The 24,280-nt window shown below is 45.9% G+C and overlaps 1 long non-coding RNA gene across 2 annotated transcripts; it reads right to left on the bottom strand.

The window, feature by feature from the left end:
- Positions 1-965: 965 nt before the first annotated feature.
- LOC138447781 (uncharacterized) lies at positions 966-9,539 on the bottom strand. Of its 2 annotated transcripts, XR_011259944.1 has the most exons (3): positions 8,130-9,539; positions 2,152-2,621; positions 966-2,121 (listed from the first exon to the last, which is right to left on the bottom strand). It is a non-coding gene; the product is annotated as an uncharacterized lncRNA (long non-coding RNA). The 2 variants fall into 2 exon arrangements; XR_011259943.1 differs by having other exon boundaries at positions 966-2,621.
- Positions 9,540-24,280: the final 14,741 nt, after the last annotated feature.

Genomic DNA, 24,280 nt, shown 5'->3' with positions numbered 1-24,280 from the left:
TTGGGGTAGTTTCTGGTGCCTCCTGCGCTTCTTCTCCATCCTCTAATTCATCCATAGTGTCACATTCTCCTTCCAGCAAGTCTCTGTCTGCACCTCCATCTGAACGCACTGTCCCGTAACCTACACTCTCCGCTCCTCGGTCACTACCCTTCCCCTTCTCAATATGCACATCCTTTATTGCTGTGCTGTCCAGTCTAAACAAAATATCTCCGGCCTTCCACTCATCCAAGCCACACCCCGATTTGCTCCCCCTTCCCTGAGAGCCCTCAACCGTGCCAATTCCACTTGTGCTGTTTCTAATTCTCCTTTAAGTCTTTTTGTGGCTTTCTATCTTGTGGTGCTATATAGTTAGGTGTCGTGTGATATGTGGGTGGTGCTGTAGCGGGTGTAGGCACATAGGTGGGGTTAGTGTATCCTCTGGCTGGGAGGGTGGTGAGCGGGTAGAGCTCTTCTCAGGGAGAGGGTGGCTGTGTACCTTCTGGGGCTGTTGGTTATGCTACACTCGAGGTGGGGCTATTGTTATACTGGGGCTTTCATTCCTCATTGTCCTCTACCATTTTCCATAACTCTAAAATCTCTTTCCTCCTCCTTTTTTACTTTGTATTTTGCAGCTAAAAACACGGACATGTGTTCCAATACCCCTCTATCATTTGTGCACTGCTCTGGCCATGGGTGTTACATCCCCCCTTGTGTCTCTGCCATCCACTGTTTGTGGTACTTTTCAATCGTGTCCCTATATAGCGGCAATGCACTACACATGTACTCCAACTGAGTCATCACCCCCATATTGACAATTGTTGTACTCACAGAATATCAGACCAAATAAAATACTATTTGTCATGAACGCTTCTACAAGTTCTTGTTCTCATTCCCATTGTCTCCCCTCCCTCCGTTCCCTTCTCCCCTGCTCACACCACACCCACTGTAAGGAACTCATGGTGGCAACAGTAAATACAGACAAGTGATCACAGTTCAAGGGTGTTTATTAAACTGCATAAATGGGTGATAAAAATGCCAAATCTAAACCTAAATCTGAGATTGGAGCAAGCTACGGCCATCAAATGATAATAATACAGTCCAAGTGGAGTCTAATCAAATAAAAAGGGCCTGTACTAAAAAAAACAATTGCCAATCCTTAGCGCTATGCTACAAAATAGTGTGGCATAGTGTTCACAAGAATAAAAGAAGTGTTCTCAAAATGATAAATCAAGATGGTGTAACTGGGGTCTCCCTTCCCCATGTTTTTAGCATGGGACAAGGCGAGACTCTTAAGCACAGCACACTCCTGGGCCTCCCCAGCACAAGGTTACAGTTTGTTTCCAAAATATCAGGGCCTTCTGTGGCCAAGTCTCTTTTACTCAAAGTCTCTTGCCTTAGATAACCCAATGTGTTACAATCAACACAAACAAAAGTTCCTTCTATAAATCTTCATGGGGTGATTACGCTTCACCTTAGGATCCCCCTCGTACAACATGGGCCTCCCTCCGTTTGGTTCACTACTGCCTTTCATTCACAATGTAACATTCCAGAGTCTCAATATCTTTTTGAACAACCGTTCACGGTGGACAACCCTCAGCCAGGCTCACTCTTGTCGACACAATGTTCACGGGCGTATTAAGCTTGGCCCCAATTCACAGGCATCCCTCATCCGGGTTCACGTTTGCCAAATACCCAGTTCACTTTGCTTTCTCACAATGCATGATTCATTCTCGTCAGCTTTCCCCTTTGCATCCCTCTGTCAGGTTCACATAGCCATTCTAACACAGTTCATGATTTTATAACACAGTTTACGATTTGCTCATCTCATCAGAAAGCAGGGTTCCCTTCCCCTAGCTTTCTATCGGCAACCCTCCATCGGGTTCACATTTGCCACAATTCACACAACAGTTCCTTTATACCCCTTTTGTTCTTCCTTTTACCTAAGGCTGCATCTCAGCCCCCAGTCAGGCATTCCTTTAAGCCCCCTGCCAGGCATCCATTTACTGTTCTACTTGTCAATGTGTCAGAGACTTTGGATTGTATAAGGGGTTTGACTCGACCCTTGTATGACCCCTCTGACTCCTGACACCAGCCTCTCCTAGGGCCTCCTGGTACTTGTAGTTTCAACAAAGGGGACCAGTCCTTCGAATGAGCGCCCATACGACGCCGGACCACTCTGCATCTGGACCTTCACTGGAGTTTCTTGAAAAGTTCAAATACACAAGATCCTTGTCACAAGGTCTTTGTTCAACAATGTTGCCCCCTGCAACCTTGGGCCCAGTTTGGTTTATCAGTCCTCTCCGACTCACCGGCTGTGCTGAACTGTTGGCGTTTCTTGTCTCTGGAGTCAAGGACGGCACCACAGCAGCAATCGCTTCTCCCGGCTTTGGCTATCAGCGCGGGAGGGCCCTGTGTACCGTTGACACCTGCCACACCACACGTCAGCTGGACTTCCCGGTCTTATGATTTCCCTTTCGGAGGCTTTGCGGGAGTGAGTTGAAAAGGGCAAGGGCAATTACCTCCTTGTTGTCCTTTCAGGTCTTGCTACCTTTGTCCTCCGTTTGAACTGCTGGTTCGAAATAGCTGCTTCCTTGTGCTTTCAGCCTTGCTCGAAGTGTGCTCTCGGGCTCCGCCTTTTATCCCTGTGGGGAAGAGAAAGGGCCATCAGGTGTGTGTAATTATTGGCAATTGCCTGACTCTGCCTGACCCTTGTGTTGGGACATGTCAGGTAAATGGCTCTGGTGTGTCCGTTGTTTGTCACGGTGTAGGAAAGTGTTTGTGTTAGAAAAGGAGGGGTATGGTAATATATTTTTGAATCATAATTCTTCCATTTGGTATCATTCTGCCTTGCAAATAAGTAATAGAGTTATTAATACATTTTTTGGAGTGGGAGCATTCCGCCGGGAGATTAAGTACGTTACAAACCGGCTTTCAGAAGGGCCACTCCACAAATCTAAACGGTTTGGTTAGAGCAATCCAAGAACAAGCTTGGGCAGATAAATTAAGCTGCACCTATGCCGCCTCAATCGACCTGTCAGCAGCCTTTGACAGAGTGGATTGAGGCAGATTGTGGTTAAAATTAGCAAGGTGGGGGCTGCCGGGAGGTCTATTGAAATTGATAATCGGTTTACATTAAGAGTCAGGAGTCAAGGTGTGGCTAAATTAAGACAGCGATCTGTCATATAGTATTAATAGCAAATCATGCCACAGACAGGGTTGCGTTTTGGCTCCCTGTCTTTTTAACTTATATGTTTTCAATGTAGGCACATTTTTTAAGACTATGCTTTTATATCTTTTAAGCTGGGCACCTTGAGGATTCCCAGGATTGCTTACGCTAATGACTTTTACATTTTTTGATAAAATAAGGATAGATTTCTAGCGTCTTTTATCAGATTTTAATGAATATTCAAAATGGAATGGTCTGGTGATCAATCCAGGGAAAACAAGAATATTAAAATGTTCAGGAGAAAGAAATTACGCTCCCGTAAGTGGGTTTTGGAAAATACTATTTTGAGTTGCGCTTAAAGCTTAACCTATTTGGGGTTTCACATATCGGCCCAGCAGGGATTTGAGAATATATACGCTCAGTCTTAAAACAGAAAAGCTCTGCACTGACCAACAACTACTTAAAATCGACAGAAAATGTGGTTGTTTTTCCATGAAACCGGGCATAGATTTTTACGAATGTAAAATTATCCTGAAAATGGTATATGGGCTGGAATTGTGGAATAACATATCTTTTGCTTTGTTAGACAAACCGGAGGCTTCTCTTTGGAGGTGAATCTTGAGAGTGCCTATTGCTGTTCCACTTGCAGGGATTCGTTATGCATTGGGCTTATTACCTACCAAGGTTATCATCCAGTTGAGATTACTGGCTCGCCTTTATAGATTAATTACTGCTCCTAAGGGTTTTTATTATTATTATCATTATACTAGGATTTGAATGTATATATGGAAACGCAGCTTGCACAAGGAAAATGTTCATGCCTAATGGGAAGTTTGGAGGTTTACTGTGTTAATGTGCTGAAAGAGATAAACCAAGACATAGATATCGTGAAAGCCAACCCAGCAAAAGTGAAAGCGGCTATGTATGATGGGGACTGGAATGTTACTATTGAGCAATTCCATGGTTATCACTTACTTTCCCATTTGGCTCATGAGCATAATAAGGTTTTTCGGCTCCATATTTGCTTTTATTTCTAAATCGTTTTTATAGACAACTTCTTCTGGGACCGAGATGGAAGTTGTTGCCAACCCGGGAAGTTCAGTTAAGAAGCAGATTGATTGGAATTGGAAATACCAGTTGTTGATTTTGTAAAGATGAAAATAGTATTGAAACAACTAAACATCTTTTCTTGGAGTGCTCTGCACTGTCTTTTCAAAGAATGGCTTATTTTATTAAAAGGTTTTTATTAATTCAGTAGGCAGTGTGAGAAACCTGAAGGTGTCTCCCTAGCTAGTCCCCGGGGATCTGTCATCCAGGTGGCCAGGACACGGCCATCTCTATTGGATCCAGTTCCTTGGGGTGGACCAGTGAGGGAGGATCACCTAGATAGGCGGTTCTCGGGGAGTGGGACACAGACAGGTGAGACATGGTGTCCCCCTTCTTTCACCACATTTTCCCCATCCTACCACGTAGGACATTCAAAAATACTGCCCCCCCCTTCTTTTCCGCCATGAACACTTCTGCGCAACACGAAAGAGAACGGACTAACACCTGAGCCATTTACCTGACATGTCCCAATACAAGGGTCAGGCAATTGACCAGAATCACACACACCTGGTGGCCCTTTCCTTTTCCCACAGGGCTAAAAAGGTCAGTGAAGAGAGCACAGTACTAGCAAGGCAGGCCGCACGACGAGACAGCTAATCAAGTGCGGCCTTTCAAGAGAAGGAGAAAGGAGGCGAGAATCGAGAGGGTGGCAAGGAGAGAAGCGGCCTTGCCCTTTCCAACCCAAACCTGCGAACGCTTCAAGGAAGAAAACCTAAACCCGAGAACAATAGCTATACAGTCTTGCAGCAGATGTCAACGGTACATGGGGCATGAATATACCGATAAGCAGGAGCAAGAGAGACGTCTGCTACTGTGGTACCGTTCTGACTCCAGATACCAAAAAGGCCAAGTGGTTCATCACAGCCGGTGATTCAAGGGGAGAGCCGATAAGCAACCGAGCTGTGTTGAATGAAAGTCGCAAAGTGCCATATTGAGAAAAGTTCAAAGAACTGTAAAAATGTTACGGGAAGACCAGCTGAAGAGGGGACCGGCACCACGTGGGTGCTGTCTCGAGAAACTCTGGTTGATTCCATATTGATTAAAACTACTGATACCAGAAGGCAGTAGGAGAGCCACCAAGACAGGGCAAAGTAGTCATACAGGAGGTCTAGCAATATCCCTGAACAATCGAAAGTCTTTGACCAACAAACTGTTAAGAATGCAAGGGAAGTGAATACTGCATCAAGAGAAAGCAAGGGATGTGAATCCCGCGATCGTTGCGTAAAATGGCAGGACTGAACCTGGCAGACGGCTGCCAATAAAGAGGGGCAAAGTCTTAAATCTCAAGAAATATGTTGATAAAAGTGAACCCGGCCGAGGGATATCCATGGAGAACTGTTTACAAAGACATTAAGATTAGCGTATACAAGAAAGGCCATAGTGTACCGGGGGGGGGGAGAAGGCTTAGAATCGAGAGGGGTCTGCGCCTGGAAGAGTGGGGACCCAGGGGTGAAGAATCATCATCCCAAATACAAGTTGAAAAGAACTTTCATTTGTTTGTTATTTTACTGACCCTTGAAAGCAAGAGACTTTAGTTAAAGAGACATGGCAGTCAAGGCTTCTGAGAGGTTGAAACCGGAACTGTCATTTCTTGATGGGGAATGCTCGAGAAGTGTGCTGTGCTCAGAAGCCTCACCTTATCCTGTGCTAAAAACGTGGAGAAGGGAGACCCCTGGCAACTTACATCCTGACTTATTATTTACGAACACTTGTCTTTCTTGCCAACCCTATCCCACACTTTTTCTATATTTAGTTGCAAGGATTTGGCAATCGTTTTTTTTTTTAGCCTAGGTCCTTTATGTTGAGAAGACGCCACAAGGACTGCCTTATTTTTCATTTGATAGTCGAAGCTTGCTCCCATCTTAGATTTAGATTAGGCGTTTTCCATCCTGCATACACCATTGAATTGTGATCACTTGTGTCTGTCTTTACTGTTGCCACTATGTGTTCCTTACAGCAGACATTAAGAATTTATGGAAAAACTGCCTGTGCCTGAGGTAAACAGTGGTGGGAATTGCAGTAGTTGGATTTGTTAATTCAGTGAAGTTGGTACATTCAAAGAATGCTGAGGCAGTGACCATGCATTTATGAATTACAAAAATATATATATTTTAGGATGGTGATATAAGTGTTTTTAAGAAGAAACAAGCTGTAAATCATTAACTTGGGTATATTATTGTGATGCTGCTGGTTTCTAACTGTGCTTGATTGTGTCATATACTTTTTTATTTGGATTTACTGTGGGCGTCATTTTTTATGTTTTCTAATTGTATTTAATGTAGGTTTTAATTGTTATTTAATCTGATGAGTAATTATATTTAATTCAGTGAATTGTAAAGGTTTTTTTAACTGTATACAAATAAAATGTAAAATAAAAGAGTCAGCACACAATACCGCACTGTGTCCCTTCTGTTGGTTGAATGGGCCCAGGGGAATTGGGTTGAGGTATGGAGCATGTCAATTTGTGTGCCGAAAAGGATACAGTGATTGACTTAAGGTTATATGTCATTACGTCACCTCTACAGCAGACAGGATCTTGACATTAGCCCACGTTGAACATGCAGTGTCACTAGGACACGATGGGATTTGGCCCAGGGATACATGGAGGGTCATCTCACCTCTACAGATGTCTGGGATCTTGGCATTGGCCCAGGGGCATAGAGGGTCATCTCACCTCTAAGGATAGATGTGATCTGTTCTGTTGCCAAGTTGTAGATAGCATTGCGTCTCACTTCTCTGGCTGGGTGATACCTGGGCAGTAGCGTCGCTAGGGTGGGGCCTCTCCTCGGAAATCCTGTCCCCCCCTACAGTGGCCTACTGAGCAGGAAGCAGGGAGGGCATGCTGCGCCTCCAACCCTTTCTAGGCTCTTTTGAGAGCCAGGCCGGGGGTTTTGTCAGTGGGAGACCTCTCCCGTTCGGCACCTCAATGAAGATGCCCAACAGGAAAGGTGTCCCACTTGCAGTACAATTCTTACTCAGCACGCTCATAGTGGTGGCAGCAGGACACCTTACCCTTTCCGAATGGGAGAGATGCCCGACTGCCAGGACAATGTCTCAAGCTCTGGGCAGCAGATGGGTTCTCACGTTGCTGTGTAAACAGAGCATTTCAATGTGGGCCATTAGTCACTGATGGGAGATGGGGTGACTATTAGCAGGGCCTTATATCCCTTTACAAATGTGAATGCGAGTGATTAGAAGTAAGAAGGGTGCACAATGTTGCATGCTTTATGAAATTACTATGGCTTTAAAACCCAAGGGGGATTTGTTAGGCTTTCATTAATCTATATGATCGTATTGTGACTTTGCATGCAGGATGGGGAGAACAAAACTAAAGCCATACTCTTATTGTTCAACATACTTCTGACAATGTATATAATGTATAGTTAGTTTACTATGAAAAGAAAGTTTATTATGGAATGTGGTTGGTTTTCAAGGCATTTCTATAAAGTATTATTTAAGCACATGAAATGCAAAGCAAAACCTTAATAAATATCTATATTAACTAAACATGGGAAGATGTCCCGGTTCCACCATTTAACCAAACTGTGTGTTCCTGTGCGCACTGTGTGTTATCTGCAGCTCTGTAAGTGATTCACTTTGTAGCCTAGGTTAATAGAGAATGCTCTTAATTTTTTAAAAGCCTAATGACTATAGAGTTGCTCCATATATAATAATAGTGCAATGTAGGTATTTTGCACCACAAAGTTATTTGCCACTTGGCTTACTTATGGCAACTTATTCTAAAGTCACTTCCATGGTGCCTCCAATTATCAAAGACTGATGATGCTCATTGCGATGTCCTTTTCTGTTTAGTAATTTCTCTTGGTGCAATCCATATGCAAATTAGGAGGTTTGCATGCATTTGGCCATAGATTACCTGTGCAGAGCTCTAATAGATGGCAGCTCAACCATGACAAGGGTTTTCCAGCCACTCCACCAGCTTTGCTGAGGGAGGCAGGGGGTTCAGTGATGTAATCTGCTGTCCTCCTTTCCCCCGCCATCACTCGCACGTTTGGCCTGAAAGGCGCACACTGCCCTTGAGACATCAGAGTGGCTCCATCTATGCAGAAGACAGTGCTTTAAAGGATATCTGTCGGTGGTTGACTGCTGTTATAGCACGCACACCGACACACACTGTGCTCTTCTAGTTCACTTGCCCGCTCTGGATATTCTCAGTGCTCTTGCTACATCTGCACTATAAAATTTCCAAAGACACTGCTGAGAAAGGAACCGAGTCCCAATTAGGATCTGCACAGCCGTTCCAGAAAAACACCCGCAAGCCAGATGCGAGATGCACAAAAGGCATTGCAAACTGTTTGTATCATATCAAAGTTCATAAAATGGTATGAGGATTAGACACCAGGAGTGAACTTAACTGGCGCTGTGTGTGCTTTTATAAAAAAATTCCCTTTGTATTTCTGAACACAGAAACACTAAGAACGTCATATCCAAAAGAATGGTCTCTTAATGGGCCCTCACTGGTAAATCGCTCTCACTTTAAATGATCAGGCAGAAGAAAGTGATAAGCAAACATTAAGAGCACCCTCCCATTCTCCCAGCTAACACTGAGTGGAGGTATTTGTCTTTAGAAAGTCAGGGGTTAGGCTGGACAAAATATCAGGTTTTGGAGATATACTGATATATATTTTTAATATCGATATAGGATGAGACAAGATCATTGACATCAAGATATATACAACAGAATTGCTTGCTGTATAAAGCAATGATTTTTACCTCATCCGGCCCGCTTTGGACTACTTTGGCCGCGTCCATTTGGGAAAAACACACACATTGCCCTATTATAGGCGGCCCCCCTACTTTTGTCTGTGCTCGCCATCCCCACTCCCCTCAACCCCTAAATTTGATTCCTGGAAACGCCACTGCCCATAGGGCAACATGGGACCCGAGTTGGCACAGAGGCACCAAGCACGCGCACTCGGGGGGAAATTTGGCATTTGGCACCAAGCAGGGAATTTTTACTGCTAAAGAGAACGGACATTAGACGGGAAATGAAATGAGAAAAGGGAGGGGCAAGGGCGGCACTCGGACTGAGTAGATACAAGAGAAAGGAGAAGAGTGAGAGCGGTATATGGAGCCGATGGAAGGGATAGGAGGCGGAGTTCTGACAGATATCAAGCGGCAGAGTAGTGAAGTGGGAGAGAGATACGAGTGGTAGAGAGGGTAAGGCAGGCAACAGGAAATAGTGGGGTGCCTGGGGAGGTCAGACAAGAGGAAGAACGGGAGAGAGTGAAAGGGAGACGACGTGAGAGATAGGTAGGGAATTGCGTGGGTGGGGGGTCGGACGTGCCCCGGGGCGCACAAGACGTTTCCTACACACGTGACGTCTCAGGAGTCCGCGACGCTCCGCCGTGCAGCGCGAGTCACTGGGTTCACGGCGTGACTCACGCGAGCTTTCACTGCCAATGGTGGAAATAAAGGACGGACAATGAGCAGCGGCCTGTGCTGGGAACAGACAGACAGAGCAGGGCCGGGAGCAAAAGGAAGTCTGAAGCAAGGACAAAAACAAGTGCCCTCCCTCCCCGCCCCCAAAAAACATGCAGGAATGCACTGTGCTGGGAACACGCAGACGGGAGGCAAACAAGGACAGACCCACCCGTGAACACAGACAGGGAGTTCTGAAATTAAGACGAAAACAAGTACCAGATCCAGAAAAAAAAAGTCAGGCACGTATACAGGGAAAAGCTCTGACAGGAGCAGAGACACCTAACTGTGCACAGCTCGCAGAGGGAGAGCTGAAATAAAGACGAAAACCAAGGAACAGACCCAGAAAAACAGTCAGGGACAAGCTCTGACAGGAGGCAGAGACAGACCTGTGCCCAGCACTGAGAGAGAGAGCTGAAATAAAGATGAAAACAAGTAACAGACCCAGATAAAACAGACAGGGGACACATTTGGAGATATGAAACAGAGACACACATATCGAGGGTATCCTGGAAGCACTTGGCCCGCACACACAAACGCACATACCTATGACCGTAGAGCACGTCGGGGTGAAATTCTGATTTTGGGAGATGGAAGCCCATTGAAGCCTTTTGAGAGTTTATACTTACACGATAAGAGCATAGCTCTCACACGCTTTTGGTGGGTGTCACCCACCTTGTAAAAAGCTGACTCACCCGCCAAGTCTCCTGCACGCCCATTCATTTCAATGGGCTCCTCGCCCACCAAAAACAAAATCGGGTGTTTTCACCCCCTTTTGCGACAGAAATGGTTGAGAGCTATGTACGAGAGACGCAACACAAGCGAGGTGCTGGTGCAAACTGAAGCCCATTGGCAGAGATGGAGAGCAAGTAACCCCTAATTGAGAAATAAATACATGAAAAGCACATAGAACTGAACACAAAAGCATACATGCCAACATTCAGATGCACCTGGGAGGGAGATTTCCACAGGGAAATCGGGAGACGCATATTTCACCATAGGAATGCATTGGGGCTACACTTATTTTAGGCGGGAGACTGAAATATAGCAATATTTTTCACCTAAAAATCGGGTGTCTCCTGCCTAAATCGGAGGGTTGGCATGTATGCAAAAGAGAAATCCTTCAGCGCAACATCGGGTTCTTCATGCACTTCAAATAATTCAGATATTCAACACATTCGTTTAAGACAGTCATAATTCTATTAAAGACAGGGAGGCTCGGATTATGCTTCTCTTATCTGTACTTAACTCGAGCAGCATTATATTTACAATAACGACAGAAGAACAATAAAGTGAAAAACAACATGTTCCATGTAAACAGAATATTTTAGTAGTTCTCTTGGTATTGGTGTTCAAATAAACATGATCCATTTCCACCAATAGTCTCTATTCACTTCTATTCAATTGTCCATCATCTTAATCTCCTCCTCTTTCTTTTGCTGATCTTTACGTTTTTACGTCCCAACCGGTAAACATTGGATTTATTTAATCTCGTCCTCATTCTCATGTTCCTGTCTGCTTGCTATCTCCCATGGATCCTGCAATTAAAAATCATTTTTAGGTTCCTGGTCACCTGGGGTGGATAATCGTGTTGTATGACAAAATATAGATAACATAATTGCATCATAATCATGACATAATATTGTACATTTTCACGATTAGAATTGGTGGGATAATCCTTCGCCTCTGTGTCTTTAATAGAATTAGGACTATGTTAAACAAATCTGAATTCTATGTCAAGACCCAGAGGCTAATATGCTTGTTTAAAGCTTACTAACTACGATGTTACCTTTTCGACTGGCTTGAAATAGAAGGTTTTGAATGTGAACTCATTTGTCCAATCTGCTTTCTATATATCCTCCAGTCGTGCTCCTACACTAAACGCTTTGGATGCCATGGCTCCTCTCGCTGAGTGTGCGCCATAATGTGAAATGTCAATGACCGCTTGGCTGATCACCCACCTCATCCATCTTGCTAAAATGGCTGGTGCTACTGCTCCAAAAGGTTTCCTTAGTCAATGAGCAACTGTGATACTCCTGCAGGCTGTAGCTCATTTCTTCTATTTATATACGTCTGTATGCACTGTACCGAGCATCATTTTGGTTGTTCAGTGAATGATGCATAATCTATAGCATTCAGGTTCGTTTTTGTTCATCTGGTTATATAAATTGTCACCCATATGGGGAGTAAATGTCTTCCTATCAACCTCTAACGCTCTTGCATCAGATACCCGTTTGCATGACAATAAGCATAATAGCACTGTCAATTTAGCTGATAATTCATTCCTGGATAGATCCTCGTTGTCTGGCCCGGTTGCAAACAACTTTAGCACCCTGTCTACATCCCACAATTGGTCATATTTAACCATGGGGGGGGTCTCATCAGTCTGATACCTTTTAGTAACCCACATACCAAGGGGTGTTCCCCTATTGCTCTTTCTTCTACCTGTATGTGTCCTGCTGATATCGCAGTTCTAGCGGTGTTGGTGGTCCTATACGCGTTGCCTTGTGCTGCCATTTTTGCTTAGAAGTTAGCTACATGCACTACATCTGTTCTAATTGAATTAACACTCCTCTCCATACATCAGCTGTACCACTTTGACCATGCAGACCTGTATGCCGGTCTGGTCCCTGGTGCCTAGGATTCCTCCATGATGTGATCAGCCTTGTTTGATAGCCCATGCTCCCCTCATATTGCCCATGCAATGAGGTTGAAGCTGCCTGACTACACTAGAGGTTGGTTGTTCTCCGTTGGGTCCCGAATGATCGATCTGATGGTCGGTAGTGCGATCAGGTTGTCGTAAGACATTTCCAGCAGATCTGGGAACCATACTTGTCCCCTCCATGCTTGAGTCACTAATATTAATGATACTCTTTGTCTCCTCACCTGTGCCTGCGTTCTCACTATCATTGAGAATGATGGGAAAGCATATTCTATCTCTGGGCCCCATGCTTGCAGGAAAGCACCTGTCGCCTCTGCTTCGGGGTCTGGTCTCCAGCTGAAAAATCGCGAATCTGTCTGTTCAGTCTCGATGCAAATAGATCCCTCTGAAAGGGCCCCCATTTTTTCCACAGTGTTTGGAATATTGTCTCGTCTAGCTTCCAGTTGCTTGTATTCCTTAGGAACCTGGAGTTCCAATTTGCTACTTTGTTCTGACTGCCCAGTAGGTATCCTGCCCTCACTGAAATCCTTCGCTGTAGGCATAAGTGCCAGAACTCTTTCGCTAGATCCGCTAGCATCTTGGATCCGGTTCCTCCTAACCTCTTTATATATCTCACCACGGACACATTGTCCATTTTGAGGAGAATGCAATATTGTGCCTTCTCCTGTGTCCAGCATTTTACTGCGAATGAGCCTGAGACAAGCTCCAGGCAGTTGATATGCATATCCAATTCTTTGTTTGATCATCTCCCTCCGGTCGTCATATTTCCGCACCGGCATCCCAGCCCCATCTGCTGGCGCCTGACTCTATTATTAGGTCCGGAGATGAGCCAAATATCACTCTCCCGTTCAATGCCTCCATATGCTGTAGTCACCAATGCAATTCCTCCTTGACCTCTTGAGATAGAGGTACTCTCTGCTCGTAAGATGCCCCCCTCCTGAGATATTGTATCTTCAGTCTCTTGAGTAGTCTGTAATGGAGCGGACCTGCAAAGATTTTGTATTGATGACGCTAGTCGTCCCACTAGTCTGGCTATTTCCTGATTCATCAACTTTTCCTTTGTTAGCGCACTCTTGATCTCTCTTTTTAAGTTGTTTATGTTGTGAATCGGTAGACTTAAGGTACCCTGCAGGGTGTTTACCAAGAATCCCAAAAACTCCTTCCATGATCTGGAGTTAGAAGTGACTACTCGCAGTTTATTAGAAACCCCAGGCGCTCAAGCAGATCCACTGTGATATTCACCTGCTGTTTGATCGTCTCTCTGTCTTGACACATTATGCAGATGTCCTCTAAATACACAATCATACGTATCCATTGTTCTCTTAGATATGTCACCACAGGCTTCGTTAACTTTGTGAAACACCATGTGGCTGATGCTAGCCAGAATGGTAGACATGTGAATGCCCACATTTGGCCTTTCCTCTGAATCTTAGATATTTCCTCTGTTCTATAGCTATTGGGACTGTCAGGTAAGCGTCCCTGAGATCTATTCTTACCAACCAATCGTCCCACTGTAATAAGTCCCTCAGGAGGTGAATACCCTCCATCTTGAAATGTCTGTACATTATGAAGCTGTTAAGTTCCTTTCGATTTATTATTGGTCTCAGCTTGTGATTTCCCTTGACCAAAAACATATTGCTCACAAAACTGCCTGCCTGCTCTGACACTTGTGCTACGGCTTCCTCATTTAAAGCTTTTATTTCTTTGTGTAGCAGATCTTTGTCTGCTGCGCTCTTTATTAATAAGTTGGGCCATCTTGTCTGAAATGGTTTGGAATGGAAATCTATTAGAAACCCTTGAACTGTATTTGTGACCCAGATGCCTGAAGATAAAGCGTGCCAGTGTTCCACGCATTGTGCTACTCTCCTGCCTATTGCGGGTATTCCCTCTATTGTACAGGTTTCCTGTATCAATGTTCTCACCTGTGTTCTGCTGTTGCTGGCGTTCTGGTTGCCTCCAGCCTGTACCTGTCCCTCTTCCCCTGGATAGGAAGAAAGGGTTGTGTCTTTGGTCATCCTGCTTCCAGGGATGGCTGTCGTTGATGGACCTTTGATGACTGTACCGGCTGGCTACACAGCCCCTTCCTCGCCCAGCCCGTGCAAAAATGTGCCTCCTAAACACCCGCGTAGGAATTCACAAACTTCATGAGCTCCTTTATGAAAGAGTCACCGAAGAGCTTCCCTTTCGCTGCTGCTGTTGCCTCAGAAGGTGCTTGTTCACTTAGCTTGCGGTCAATTTTTACCAAAACTAACTTGCGTCTCTTTGTTAGCAGTGCACTATTTGCACTCTCTTAAGAGACATACTGCTCTAAGGGCCCATCCTGACAGAATCGCCAGGTCTATGGGTTTATTTTTCTCCTTGGCCTCTGCTGCCATTTGTAGTATCTTGGTGAGGGGCCCCGCTGCAACTAACATCTTGTCCTGGCATGACCGCCAGGACCTATCCAGACCTTTTTTTATGTCCTTAGGATATTTGCTCATAAAGGTGACCATTTTCTCATCAATTTCAGGTGTGTTGGCAATGCCTTCTGAGTGGTGTGGTCTTGGCCATTCTGCTGTAAGTTTGTTTCTAGCCTCTTTTGGCTGAGGCGTCCTCAATCCTTTCTTCAAATAAGCGGCTATCTTTGCCGGTGGTTTCCATGCCGCTGAACGTGGGTGTATTAGATTGCCGGGTCGAAGTCATCACCGGCCTCATCTATTTTGGTCATTTTTCTTTTCTTAGAAGTTCCCTCTTCCCCAGATGAAGATATCACTTCTACTTCCTCTGAGGATTGTTCTTGCCAGTCTTCATCCTCTTCAGAACTCTCAGAGGATTAGTCATGCCATTTATGCACTCTTTTCTTAGACTTCACAGCATTTATGATTTGCCCTGGGGGAAGGGAGGGGTCTTGGTATGTTTAACCTTACGGGCTCTCTTTCTTCCCCCTATCTCTGTCTCATGTCCTTTTGCTCCCCTAAGTTCTTGCATGACCGAGAGAATTTTCTCCAATCCTCCATGATGGCCATCTGGTGGGGATCCCCATATTGGCTCCCAGAGCCTTCTGAATTATTTATCCCATCTCTGTGTAGTTCCTTTTTTGGCTCACTTGCGCATTTCATCGCTGGAGCTGGACATTTTAAATTAAGCTCTTATTTGCCACAGTATGAAATAACCTACTATAAAATTGTACGCACAGGCCTCTCTGTCCTGTATTCCTCTATTAAACACACCTACTGTATGAGCAGTGGTCTTGATTTAGGCTTTTCTGCATGTCAGGTTTTCCTTGGTTCTGTGCCAGTTAATCTGGTTGCTTTTTTGCAACTTATATTGTTTTGCCACTGTTGGCACTGTTCCGTTCGAGCGGTCTTCAGACAGAAGTTCACTGTCAATATAATGAAAGCGCGTGTAGCGTTGAACAATCTGCTTACTGCGGAAGGGTAAAAATGCTAATCTCTTTCAAGAGAATGATTTGTCCTGAAGTGCGGGCACTCGAAATAGACAGGGCTGACCGGAGCTAAAATGCAGCAGAAATACGTCTTTCCGACTCGCCTCCTCCTCTGCGCCTTGTCTACTCTGCCCCCTAATGCCGGTGTGAACTCCAGTCCCAGAGTATATAATCCGACGAACTGTGTAAACATTCCTTACCTGCGGATAGGATCTCCCAGAAGTTTTACTACGCCGCTGCGCTTGTGCTGAAATAACCTAGGCTTGTGCTGCTTGTAAAACAATGTTATAATATTATTCATTCACATATTTGTAAACATAAACAAATTGGTACTTAACTGGCTGCCCGAGCAGCAAAGAAAGAGGAGGAGATTATGATGGTGGACAATGTTATAGAAGTGATGAGAGCCTATTGGAGGATATGGATCACATATTTATTTGAACACCAATAACAAGAGAACTACTAAAGACTATGTTTACATGGAACATGTCGTTTTTCACTTTATTGTTCTTATGTTGTTATTGCAAATATAATGCTGCTCGAGTTGAGTAGAGATAAGAGAAGCATAATCAGAGCCTCTGGATTTTGATGTAGAATTAAGGAAGGGAGTGTGGGTATGCGCGCTTGTGTGTGCCACTGGATGTCCATCAGTGTGCAATTGATGGATATGTCTGTGTAATGCTGCCACACGTGCCTTTCTATTGTGATAGTCTTTTCTGATACTGTGTGCGCTTGCATCCTTGAAACAACATTACTGGGCCTAACGCACTAGCAACACCCTTGTGATAGTTGTATGCAGTGACAATCATGTCACACACGCAAAACCCTGCACAGGAACTGTGTGCTGTGCAATGACTGCACTCTCAGACATTATATCACACTATATTACTTGATTGCGATCTGTAGGCCACTGCAGTAGGTCACGTCATGTTATGCACCTCACATTGCGTGAGTCTTCCAGAGTAGTGGTTATGTCAAAGGTTCTTATACCACACACTGTCACCACCTGTGTGGTCCCTTGGCGCTTTGGTGGATCTGTATGGCAAGAGGACAAGGGGTTTAAGTTAGTAGGACTGAGCGTGAGAAAGAGCGAGGGAGCTGTTGTCACAAATCTCTGATCTGTCCGAACTGTCTAGGTCACTTTCCAATTCTGTCTCCTCCCCCTCCTCCTTACCTGAAGAAATTCGTCTTTCTTTCTTTACTGTAGGATTTCTTTTTTAGTCGATATGGTCTACCGCGAAACGATGCCACAATGGTTGTCGGAAAATTCCGGAAACCAGTGGCCCCGGATCCGCGATAAGCGGAGGGGAAAAAACCAGGTAGGCAAAAAACCCCGAACTTCCTCGATACCGGAGAAAGCAGCCCTGATGACTTTCATATGAAGAGATTGGTCCTCAAGCATCCACGAGAACCAGGTAGAGTAGTGCGGACTTCCTCCGCCGTGGAACAGAAGATACCTGCGTATGAGGAGGACCAGGAAAAGAGTGGAAAAGGGGTCCGGGAACCCAGAGAGAAGCCAAGGTAAGTGCCGAGGGAGAGGGAGGCAGAGTGCCGGGATCCGTGAAAACAAAACGGACCCAGAGGAAGAGAGAACAAGAGACGAGAGCCAGGCAAAAAAGGGGGCCGTCCGCAGCGAGAAACAGGACGGAAGAAACAGAAGGAACGAGAGGGACGGACAGGGGCCCAAGGCAAGACAGGGGGGCTCACCAGAGCCAAGAGAGAAAACGCAGCGTATTAACCAGCAGAGTAGAGCAAAGTTGCAATGCGAGTTGCCCACGGAGCTGGAGCCCTGATAACCCCGGTGGCGGCCATCTTGGGAAAGACTAGCGCGCAGCTTAGCGTTACGGCTCAAACGTGGCTGAACAACTCAATGGCGCCTGAGCTTCCATCGATACCAATGCTTCGTGAAAAAGGGGTGCATGACAGTATGCCCCCCCAATACGGGCAAAACCCGGTTTGCCGGGATGAGCCCAAAAAAACATCTTCACCAAGCGTGGAGTGTGTACATCAGAGCTGGCCTCCCAAGAATCTTCTGAGGAAGGGTACCCCTTCCAGGACAACAAGAATTCCAATCTCCCACAGCGATATCGAGAGTCCTTGATCCCTCAACCTCATAAAAGTCCTCCTCCGAACTCCTTACCCCCGCGGTGCGAACCAGAGAGGATGTGGGGATCTTTTCCTGAGCCAGGCGCAGCAAAGAAGAATGGAACACCGGGTGAACCCTCCTCAAACAATTGGGTAACTTGAGGCGAAAAGCCACCGGATTGATCCTGGAGATCACAGTATGAGGACCCACGAATCTGGGAGACAATTTGGTCGGGTGGACCCATCTGGGTAAGTACTTAGTAGACAACCAAACTCGTGAACCCACCTTGATCAAGGGTACTTCAGTGCGTTTCCGATCAGCATACTGCTTGTAGTGACTGTGAACTTGAGTCAAAGCTTCCTTGGCTGTACGATGAGCTGCCACAATTTGCTGCAATCGATCATTAATGGTAGGGCAGGCGGTATCGGTTGCCGAGACAGGCAAAATGGTCCTCGGGTGTAGCCCAAATGTGCAAAAGAAAGGACTTAGACCTGTGGCTGAATGAGTAGCATTATTATAGGCAAATTCCGCCATAGGCAACATCTTGTACCAGTTGTCTTGGGTATAGTTGATGTAACAACAAAGATATTGCTCAAGAGTCCCATTCAATCTCTCTGTCTGTCCATTAGTTTGTGGGTGGAATCCCGAGGACAGTGCCCTTTCAATACTCAGCTTCTGACACAAGGCGGTCAAAAATTTTGAGGTAAATTGGTTTCCCCGATCCGAGATTATTTTCAAAGGTAGTCCGTGCAAACGGTAGATTACACGCACAAACACTTTGGCCATCTGAGAGGCAGATGGTAATCCTGGAAATGGGGAAAAATGAGCCAATTTGGTAAAGGAGTCCACCGTAACCATGATACACGTGTGCCCCCGAGAAGCGGGAAGGTCTACAATTAAATCAGTGGAGATCTGTTCCCAGGGGGTCTTGGGCAAAGGAATTTGTTCCAAGAGGCCAATGGGTTTTTGATTTCGATTCTTAATGCGGGCACACTGGATACATTCTTGAATGTATTTCTTAATGTCAGAGGACATGTTAGGCCAAAAGAACGATCTCCGAACCAGTTCTTCTGTGGTCTTTCTCCCCCTATGACCCGCGGTAAAGTGAACGTGACACCAAGACATGACCTTGTGCTGTAGATCGAGTTGAGGCACAAACAGTCTTTTATTTACAAAACATAACCCTTCCTTCATTTCCATCTGATTGCGGGGTGAAGTAAGGACAGGTAGAGAAACTCGGGCTGCAGCAGACTTGACTTGTGAGAGGAATGATGCAGCGGAGGCAATGAACACCTGTTGAGGGAACAGTCTTTCCTTATTAGAAATGGAAGAATCTGCGGCAGTATAGCGACGGGACAGGGCATGAGCGATAATATTCTGACTGCCTGGAATGTACGTAATCTCAAAGTCATATTGGGCAAAGAAGAGTGCCCATCTTGCCTGACGGGAATTGGCGCATTCCATATTCTGTAAAGCTTTGAGATTCTTATGATCTGTCCTGATGAGAAATGGATTACCCCCACCCTGCAGTAGATGTCTTCACTCTTCACATGCAAGCGTGATCGCCAACAACTCTCTCTCGATCACCGAGTAATTCTTTTGGCTGACGGTGAGCGTTTTAGAGAGATATGCAATGGGGTGTTCTTCTCCTTCACTTTCTTGCAGGAGCACTGCTCCCACTGCGTTGGCAGAGGCGTCCGCTTCCAAAATAAACCTTTTAGTTTGGTCGGGCTGGACAAGAACAGGAGCCGAACAAAACCTTTCCTTCAAGCTTTAGAATGCTGTTTCCGCCTTTGAGGTCCAGGAGAAGGGTTGGTTCTCTTTTTTTAAAAGAGAGGTTAGAGGAACTACCGTAGAAGAGAAGTTGTGAATGAATTTTCAGTAGAAATAGGTAAATCACAAGAATCTCTGAACCTCCTTTATGTTAGCGGGAGACGGCCAATCCACAATGGCAGAAACCTTCTTTGGATCCATTCTGATTCCATCTTGGGATAGAATAAACCCCAAATAAGAAATTGAAGAAGTCTGAAACTCGCACTTACTGGGTTTCACAAGTAGATGGTTTTCTTGAAGTCGATCCAGTACCTCGCGAAGATGAACTAAATGATCTTGTGGTGATTTTGAAAAGACTAGGATGTCATCTAAATAGATGATCACTGATGGAAACAACAAATCCGAGAAAGTGCGGTCCATAAATCTCTGGAATACAGCGGGGGCATTCACCAAGGCGAAAAGCATTACTTTGTACTCGTATAGACCGTAGGGTGTTCTGAACGCTGTTTTCCACTCAACTCCTGTCTTGATGTGCAAGAGATGGTACGCATTTCTCAGATCAAGCTTTGAAAATATTGTAGCCCCTCTTACAGCCTCCAGGATGTCGGATATAAGTGGCATCGGATAACGGTCCCGAATGGTCACCTTGTTGAGTCCCCGATAATCTATGCAGGGCCGAAGCTCTGTGGAATCCCTGTTGGCTATGAAAAACAGAGAGGCCCCTGCAGGAGATTTCGATGGTTGAATCAGGCCGTTTTTGAGATTGGCGTCCAAATATTCCCTAAGAACTACCTTCTCCCTGAAAGAAAGGGAAAACATCCTGCCAAAGGGCACTAATGCTTCTGGGATCAGGTCTATGGCGCAGTCCTCAGGACGATGGGGAGGCAGATCGTGTTCAGTCTTTTCCAGGAAGACTCGGTGATAACTTAGGAATTGTGGTGGATTCAAGTAGATTGTCCGATATTGCAAGTCAGCCGACTGTACAACTGCTGTTTGGTAATGGGAGGATTCCAAACAGAATTGATGGCAATGTGTAGAAAGGAAGCTGAGAGAGTTCTTTGTCCAGTCAATTGTAGGGTTGTGTTGACACAACCAAGGTATTCCCAAAATAATGGGAAAGTGTGCAGCTCGGATAATCTTAAAAGAGATATTCTCTTTATGATGTTGAATGATAACTTGAATGGGTTCTGTGGAGTGAGTAATGGGACCGAGGCATAAAGGGGTTCCGTCAACCCCTTCAACCTTCATGTTTTCTTTGTTGGGTAGACGACTGATGACCATTCTTTCAGCCCACATAGTGTCCACAACATTTCCTGCCGCCCCACAATCAATCAGGGTCATGGTTTCCACCGATCGCTCTCTCCAGGACAACTGTAGGCTAAGTACCGTCAGGCGTGTTTCTTCTGTCTGACTGGAGGGTGTTATCGAGAGAGATACGTAGGGACTTTCTGAAACTCCTCGAACCATGGTCCCCCCTAGGTTCGAGGCGATCTGTTTCCCGAACGCCTTGGTGGGACATCTGGACAGTTCCGCAGTAGATGTGTTGATGATCCGCAGTATATGCAGAGACCCGCTTCTCAGCATCTCTTCCGTTCCTCTGGAGTTAACGGGGACCTCATGGATCCAATCTGCATAGGTTCTTCCTTTACTCCGGTTCCGGAAGAAGGTGCAGGAGTCTGTGAGGGGGCTGGGAAACCGAAAGAGATTCTTCCCTTCTTCTTCTCTTGACTGCATTCATTAATTCGATGTTCAATCTGCAGAGTGACTGATACAAGTTCCGAGAAAGAGACCGGGCGATGGACCCGGGCCAATTCATCCTTCAGTTCCTCTTTAAGCCCCCTACGAAAAAGAGTGAATTTGGCTTGTTCGGACCAGGTAGATTCTATGGCTAATCGTTTGAACCTTGTAATGTAGGTCAAGAGGTCCATCTGTCCTTGGTGTACTTCCAACATTTCTTCACAAGCCATGTATTTTATTTCTGGCCGTTCAAAGGTTTGCTTATGTTGAGCAAGGAAGGCATGCCAATCACGTAAGACTGGATCGTCGGTGGTGACCAGGGGGTTGGCCCATGCAAGTGCGTTACCTGTGAGGTTGGAAATGACAAAGCCCACCTTGCTAAGGCTGGTAGTGAAAGTGATGGGAGGGAAGGCAAAGTGCACATTGTAAGCTTCAATGAATTCTTTGAGAGCCTTTGGCGTACCGTCAAATTTTCCTGAGGCTAGTGGCAGAGATGGTAGGTCGGAGTTGCATGGCTCCCTATTGGCCACCAATTGACGGAGTACATTGTTCTCTATCTTTAAATTCTGCACTTCTGGTTCAGATTCCGAACTTCTACATTAAGAGACTGGGCTGCGGCGACCAATTCCTGGATCTGTTCGGGGGTCGCCATACTGGTGTGTGTTGGGCGTTGCAAACTGTCACAAATCTCTGGTCTGTCTGAAATGTCTATGTCACTTTCCAATTCTGTCTCCTCCCCTCATCCTCATCTGAAGAAATTACCTTCTTAACCTTCTTCTTTCTTTCTTTACTGTAGGATTTCTTTTTTAGTAGATATGGTCTACCGCGAAACGACGCCACAATGGTTGTCGGAAAATTCCAGAAACCAGTGGCCCCGGATCTGCGATAACCGGAGGGGAAAAAGCCAGGTAGGCAAAAAACCCAGAACTTCCTCGATACTGGAGAACGGAGCCCTGATGACTTTCAGATGAAGAGATTGGTCCTCAAGCATCCACGAGAACCAGGTAGAGTAGTGCGGACCTCCTCTGCCGTGGAATGGAAGATACCTGCGTATGAGGCGGACCAGGAAAAGAGTGGAAAAGGGGTCCGGGAACCCAGAGAGAAGCCAAGGTAAGTGCCGAGGGAGAGGGAGGCAGAGTGCCGGGATCCGTGAAAACAAAACGGACCCAGAGGAAGAGAGAACAAGAGACGAGAGCTAGGCAAAAAAGGGGGACGTCCGCAGCGAGAAACAGGACGGAAGAAACAGAAGGAACGAGAGGGACGGGAAGGGGCACAAGGCAGGACAGGGGGGCTCAGCAGAGCCAAGAGAGAAAACACAGCGTATTAACCAGCAGAGTAGAGCAAAGTTGCAACGTGAGTTGCCCGCGGAGCCGGAGCCCTGATAACCCTGGCGGCGGCCATCTTGGGAAAGACTAGCGCGCAGTCTAGCGTTACGGGTCAAACGTGGCGGAACAACTCAATGGCGGCCGAGCCTCCATCGATACCAATGCTTCGTGAAAAGGGGGGGCATGACAGCTGTGATGTGCCGTTGGCAGCTTTGGTTCGTTTTACACTTCGCTGAGTGTAGGTGTGTTTTTCGGTTGGTAGCTGCCATGTGCTGCTGTGCGAGGCTATGTGTGCTTTGTTTTGTTGTTGCGGTGTAGTGAAGTTTGTGCGGTTTGTTGTGCTGTAGAGATGTGGTTGTGTTTAGGTCAGAGTTCGAAAGGTGTGTGCAGAAGGGTGAGTTTTTTAATAGGGTTTGTTAGTGGCGGTACCCTATCCTACCCCCACTGTTTTGATTGACTGTGGCCTGTGTTTCTTCCCCTGCCATATTTTCTGGTGTGCTACACTTACCACTCTTATGTTGTGTGCAGATAAGTGGGTCCTCAATGGGCTATTCAATGGCAGTACCTTTCCATTGTTCAGACCAAGTGCTACCTATATCCCTTCCCTCTTAGCTCACCTTGGTACACAGGAACCACCACCCCCATGGGTTCCCCAAGCGAAACACCTCTCTCTCAAGTTCCGGACATCTCTCTCTCCCCTTTTTTATCTAGGATCCTCTATCTGAGGTTCAATTAAGTAGAGCCCATTTCTCTAACCTGTTTCCGGTTAGACCCTCTATGGGGACGGGTACACCTGGGCCTCCTTTCCGTTTAGATGCCTCTCTACTTCCCTGCATTTCACTCTGGTCTACTCAGTTGTGTGTTCATTTCATGGGGCACAGGTGTTGTTCTAGTGTTCTAGAAACTGCAATCGGTGCCAGTTCAGGGTCAGGTACAGATGACTAGTTGGGGTCTGGGCAGTGTGCCAGGGGGGACACACAGTGGGAGGGGAAAGCCAGGGGCGGGTGGAGGCCTGCTGAAATGGACACGTAGGACGGGAACCATATTACCTAACTTTCAGGGAGCGGTCTTCACAGCTGCATTCCACAACGTTTTCAGATCTTTTGTTCATAGTGTTCAGATCCTGAATCATAGTATCAGAATAATACACTGCACTCTCAGACATTGTAATTGGTTATTTATAACGTGCTTAATACCCAGAGGTTTCTAAGTGCAGACCCGGGGATCGAACCCGTGTTGCTCTGAGTCATCTTGCTTCCAAAGCATGCACGTGGCCCCTGAGCTAACCTCCCGAGACCACATTATCTCCCAATATATTACCATAATAGTACATAGCACCCTCAGACATTTTATCCCATTAGCACCCTCGGAGGCGCCATCAACCAATGAGAATACATGGAATTCGGGCTGTATTGACCAAGGAAATCCCACTGTCCAAGCTTGGTGTCGGGCTGTTTCCCTTAACTTCTCCGCTCCCCCTTCACTTTAGCACCTGTGTAGTTTCCTACACAGGTGCTAACGGTGTCTTTTTTGTATAAAAAAACGAAAGATACCTTTAAACCGCGGCTGTGGGCCACGC

This window comes from Ambystoma mexicanum, chromosome 3q, assembly GCF_040938575.1.
Source record: "Ambystoma mexicanum isolate Mex_15411 chromosome 3q, UKY_AmexF1_1, whole genome shotgun sequence".
NCBI classification, from domain to species: Eukaryota; Metazoa; Chordata; class Amphibia; order Caudata; family Ambystomatidae; genus Ambystoma; species Ambystoma mexicanum.
The sequence above is the reverse complement of the archived record's forward strand: the minus strand, read 5'-3'. Positions and strand labels throughout refer to the sequence as shown.